Genomic DNA, 6,400 nt, shown 5'->3' with positions numbered 1-6,400 from the left:
TTGTGGTCATTTAACACATGCTGATATGGTGCTTATTTATAGTGGCCACACATGCAAAGAAAAACTGACCAAAAGGCTATTTACTGTATATAGGCTATTTACCGTATATAGGCAAGGCAAGGCAAGGCAAGTTTATTTATATAGCACCTTTCAACACAAGGCAATTCAAAGTGCTTTACAAAAATGGAAGACATTATGAAAATGGCATTTAAAATCAGTCATTAAAAAGAAAAGATAATAAAATAAACATTAAAAGAAAAAATACATGGATAAAAGTTAAAAGTTACAGTGCAGTTTAAGATGTGAATAGTTCAATTAAAAGCAGCGGCAAAAAGAAAAGTCTTCAGCCTGGATTTAAAAGTAATAAGAGTTGCAGCGGACCTGCAGGTTTCTGGGAGTTTGTTCCAGATATTTGGAGCATAATAACTGAACGCTGCTTTACCATGTTTAGTTCTGACTCTGGGGACAGAAAGCTGACCAGTCCCTGAAGACCTGAGAGATCTGGATGGTTCATAATTTAGCAGTAGGTCAGACATGTATTTTGGGCCTAAACCATTCAAAGCTTTATAAACCAGCAGCAGTATTTTGAAATCTATTCTTTGACACACAGGAAGCCAGTGTAAGGACTTCAGAACAGGAGTGATGTGATCCACTTTCTTAGTGTTAGTGAGGACTCGAGCAGCGGCGTTCTGAATTAGCTGCAGCTTTCTAATATATTTTTTAGTGAGACCTGTAAAGACACCATTACAGTAGTCGAGTCTACTGAAGATAAAAGCATGGACAAGTTTTTCCAAATCCTGCTGTGACATTAGTCTTTAGATCCTAGATATGTTCTTTAGGTGATAGTAGGCTGATTTAGTAACTGTTTTAATGTGACTGTTGAAACTCAGGTCAGAGTCCATGACTACACCTAGATTTCTGGTTTTATCTGTTGTTTTGAACATTGCAGACTGAAGCTCAGCGCTAACTTTTATACGTTCTGCCTTGGCTCCAAAAACCATTACCTCAGTTTTATTTTTGTTTAATTGGAGAAAGTTCTGACACATCCAGTCATTGATTTGTTCAATGCACTTACTCAGTGTTTGAATTGGAGCATAATCTCCTGGTGAAATTGTTACGTAAATTTGTGTGTCATCCGCATAGCTATGGTAACTTATTTTGTTGTTTTTCATTATGTGAGCCAGTGGTAGCATGTAGATGTTAAAGAGAAGAGGCCCCAAGATGGAGCCTTGAGGTACCCCACATGTCATATTTGTCAACTCAGATGTGTATTTACCTATAGAAACAAAGTTTTTTCTGTCCTTTAAGTAGGACTCAAACCAATTTAGAACTGTTGCCGAAAGTCCCACCCAGTTTTCTAGTCGGTCTAGTAATATGTTGTGGTCAACAGTGTCAAACGCAGCACTGAGATCTAATAATACTAACACTGAAGTTCTGCCACTGTCTGTGTTTAAGTGGATGTCATTGAAGACCTTTACAAGAGCAGTCTCAGTGCTGTGGTTTGGACGAAATCCTGACTGGAACACATCCAAACAGTTATTTAAATGCAAGAAGTTACTCAACTGTTGAAATACAACTTTTTCAATGATTTTACCTAGAAATGGCAGGTTTGATATTGGCCTGTAATTGTTCATTACTGAAGCATCTAGATTATTCTTTTTTAAGAGCGGTTTAATGACTGCAGTTTTCAGGGCCTCTGGAAAAATACCTGAGTGAAGAGATGTGTTTACTATATGAAGTAGATCTGAGGCCATGCAAGGAAAAACATCTTTGAAAAATCCTGTTGGAATAATATCAAGGCAGCAGGAGGAGGATTTCAGAAGTTGAATAATGTCCTCTAAGTTTTTATCATTAATCTGATGGAATTGTGTCATGGTGTTTGAATTGATATTAGGTGGACATAGGGACAACACATTTGCTGTACCTGATGCAGAGGCACTGACTGCTTGTCTAATTTTCTGAATTTTGTCAGTGAAGAAGGAGGCAAAATCATTGCACGCCCTGGTGGATAGAAATTCAGAGGCTACTGACACTGGGGGGTTAGTTAGTCTGTCGACGGCCAATCATACATTGGTAATGATGTCAGAGAAGAAAGACTGTCGTGCGTTTTTCAATTCCAAATTATAAAGGCCAAGTCTCTCTTTATAGATTTCAAAGTGAACCTGGAGATTTGTTTTTCGCCACCTACGTTCAGCTTTTCGACACTCTTTTTTCTGTTCTCACGGTCATGGCCTTTCTCCATGGAGATATTTTCTTGCCAATCACTTCCTTTACCTTAGTTGGAGCAATGGTATCTATAACATTTTTTATTTTTGAATTAAAATGATCTACTAGCTCATTTACTGAGATGTTAGCAGGGGAGAGTGTGGATGAAAAATTATGAGTAAACATTTCCCTAGTATTTTCAGTTAAATATCGCTTTGTGGTTACCTCTTTCTGAACATTTTTGTGAACAGAAATAGAGCTCTCAAAGAAAACACAGGAATGATCAGAGAGTGCAACATCAGTCACCACAACCTTTGAGATATTCAGACCCTTTGAGATAATTAAGTCCAGAGTGTGCCCCTTATTGTGCGTGGGCTCCGCCACATGCTGAGTCAGTCCATAGTTATCAAGAACACAAAACAGTTCTTTAGCCCCTCTGTCCTGGGGGTTGTCAACATGGATGTTAAAATCACCAACAATGACTAGACGGTCAAAGTCAATACACACTATAGACAGCAGTTCAGTAAAGTCATCAAAAAAGCTTGCACAGTATTTGGGTGGTCTATAGATATTTAGGAACAGAGCTCGAGAGGAGCATTTCAGCTGAAGGGCCACATATTCAAAAGAAGCAAAGTCCCCATAAGATGTCTTCCTGCATTGAATGGAATCATTGAACAAAATAGCAACTCCACCCCCTTTCTTATGCATTCTTTCCTGACTCATAAAACTAAAGTTGGGAGGGGTTGATTCGATAAGAACAGCTGCACTGTTATTTTGTTCAATCGAAGTTTCCGTTAAAAACGTAAAATCGAGATTGTGCTCAGTGATAAAATCATTGATTAAAAATGTTTTTCCTGCCAAAGACCTGACATTTAATAAAGCTAGTTTAAGTTTGTTAAATACACTATCAGTAAAAACATTTGTGACAAGCTGTGGCTGACATGGAATCACTGCTAAATTTGATAACCTCACACAAACGTTTGAGCACTTCCTGTTTCTAAGCTGATTTACCGTTCTTAATCTATTACCTATCAACACAGATATCGGCAAAGCTACTGGCAGGCAGGGCCCCGGCATGTGCTGGAAAGAGTTGAGAGTGCCATATGCCCTTGAGCCTGGACCCAGCACATATCAGAAATAGTTTGTTGCGTTTTGTACACACACATCCTTATCAGGCTTCGGAGACTGCAGATGCTTTCTTGAAGGGAGGGGAGGTGGTTGACGTAGGCACGGTGATGAAGACGGGGGAGATGGTGCGCGTCTCTGCTTCGGTGATTTTGGTGGGCGTTGTGGAAGGGCGGGGGTAAAGGACATGCTGCCAGGGGGGGGAGGTGGTTGACGTAGGCTTGTCTTCGGTGATTTTGGTGGGCGTCGTTGAGGGGCGGGGGTAAAGGACATGCTGCCAACCCTGCATATCGCCTTCATGCGGTCATCGAACTCCAGGGGGAGGGCGAGGGTGAAAGGGTGAGCGGAGAGTAGAGAGAGCTGGGGGATGAATGAAGAGTATCCTCAAAGGCGTTGACAGGGGGGGTGACGGGCAGTGGAGACTCCTCCATTTGTGTCATAGGTCTCCCATAATCAGAACATTCCTCAGGCGGGTGCAGTGATACTTCTTCAGGGTTTTCTGCGCGATGTGTTGTGTCTTTCTCCTGTTTTGATTCCTCTTGCCGCTTGTCCTTGGCAGAGGGAACAGATTGCTGATGCAGGCAGTTGAATATGTTAGAGATAAACAATTTCACTCCTGACTTGTTCAGGCAAACTCCATCTGCCTTAAAAAGATGTCTGCGATCCCAGAAAAAGTTAAAATTGTCAATAAAATGGACAGAATGGTCACTACAGGCAGCTGAAAGCCACGTGTTCAGTGCAAACAGTCTGCTGAATCTCTCCACTCCTCTTCTGACTGGCGGTAGAGGGCCACTGATGAACACCACCGCATTTAGAGAGCTGACAGTTTCCAACAGACATTTAAAGTCTTCTTTCAGCGCTTCTGACTGTTGTTTCACAACATCATTTGTTCCAATATGTAGTACCACATTCTTCACAGTCGGATGTTCAGCCCCAATATGCAGGATCCTCTCAGCCAAGTCGGAGACCATATCCTTGGGAAAACAGAGTACTTTGGTGTTGTTCTTACTACACAGACCTTTTACATCTCTTACAGCAGAGTCACCCACAATCAGAGTTTCAGGTTAGCTTTCCCTCTAGCCTTTTACTTTTGGAGTAGCTATTGGTCCTTACCCTGCTGTGTGAAGAGGACAGGTTATCCAGGTCATCAGAAAGAGATCTCCGGTTCTCGGTCAGCGGAGCGTATCTGTTCTGGATTGACACACTTGGTGGTTTAGGAGGATTGTTTGTAGTTCTCCATTTAGCAGCTGTCCACGGCTGTTTCCTAGTATGAATAGGGGTTGAAGAGGCACTCTTCCTGGGTGATAACAATGCAGGCCAGCCGGTCGCATCACAGATTTCAGAGCGCTGGGCTCTGCCTGTTATTCGTCCTCCCAAATCCCATGGAAATGATTTACTCTTAGGCTTTGCACCCAGAGAGTTCCAGGGAGGACTACCACTTGTATATGTATTACCCAGTACACAGCCCTCCTGTTCCTTGGAAACCTTGTAGCTGCTAACTAGCTGTGAGTTAGCATACCCTTTTCCATTATTTTGCAACACTGGTAAAGTGGTGTTATTCCCACAACATAGTCCATTCACTTCCATGTTAACTTCCAACCGTTGCATTTTCATTTCCAACACAGCCATCTTCTGTAGAAGTATGTGGAAGTCATCTGTAGAGAACGGAGGCCTTTTGCTACCAACTAGCTTAAGCTAAATAGCATGCAGTAGCCAACCAGGCTTTAGCTGTTGCTAGGCCACGCTACTGTAAGACTGAGGTCGTCGTAAAAATGTTGAAATATGGCTGAAACCCTCCGTCTATTTACGATGAATAACTGTCCCAGTGATAAGTTAATGTCCAGGAGCCGCTGCTCGAAGTTTTCAGAGAATAAGAATAGGAAAATCAGCATAAAAAGTAAGCAGAGGCAAGAGCAAGCGGAAAAGCGTCTGCACTGTAAGAAAGATAAGGCACTTAAGTGAGTATATATATATATAAGTAAAATCACTTTGATTCTATTCCCCCTAACATCATGCAGGGTCATAAGACACTTTATCCAAAAAATCTAAGCTTCTGTTTTCTCAGAGATCACATTACCTCAGAATAAAATGTGTTAAAGGTTACATTTCAGGATTACACTTTTTAATACCACAATTTAAATTACAGTTACCTATCAAGAGTACAGTAATGCATTGAGATTGTACATGTATTTCACCATGTTTACAAAATGTGACTGTGTGCATGACTTTTTTTAATTATTATTCATTGCATGGAAATGTGAGCACAAGTGTGTTTTTATCTTACAGATGAAGTCATATGGTGCATCGGAGTTTTGAATTAATGTCAATAAAATAAACAGTCGAAAGGCCTTTTTCACTTAAGACATTTTGGGACACCTAAATAGTATGGAGTCACTGTTTATGCTATAGCAACAAATTATTTTAATCTGATACTATATGTCACTATAGAACTTTAATTATTCACCATAAAATGTAGAAATAAGACAACATTTATTTCCTCTCTGGACAGTTTATTTTTTCCGGTACTATACTATAGACAAAGGATGGGTGGTGTCAGATAGGACGCAAGAATAATGTAGTTTATTGTAGCTGTGTAAATGTACGAGCAGATTTGAGGGTGGTTATGAGTGAAAGGGCAGCCAGTCAGGAGGTGACTACAGCTTACAGGTAACTTAGGTAACTGCTTGTCTAGGGATGTATGTGCAAAGCCATTAGCATGCAAACTGCAAATTGATCTGATGTGTTTAGTTATTGTGATACAAATTTCTAAACAACTACTTCTCTTTTCTTATTAGAAAAAGTCTCACTAGCTTAGTTTCTAGTTTATAACATTAGGCACAGCTCTTCTCCAGGTCCTTGGCTGATATAGTTCTCAGAGAGTGAGAGGAGAGGAAGAGGGGAGGGAAGGGCATGGCAGAGGGAGGGGGGGACAGGCTGGGTGGCACAGAGATGATGGATGGAGTGTCCGAGAGCGAGCCGTAACCAGCTCTCTGCACGTCTACCACACTGGAGCCGGCGGAGGTGTGGAAACACACGGGGGGAGGGTCCATGGGGTCTGTGCTGAAATCTG

The sequence above is a fragment of the Trematomus bernacchii genome, unplaced genomic scaffold, assembly GCF_902827165.1.
Source record: "Trematomus bernacchii unplaced genomic scaffold, fTreBer1.1, whole genome shotgun sequence".
Taxonomy (NCBI): Eukaryota; Metazoa; Chordata; class Actinopteri; order Perciformes; family Nototheniidae; genus Trematomus; species Trematomus bernacchii.
This window is presented reverse-complemented; position numbering follows the sequence as displayed.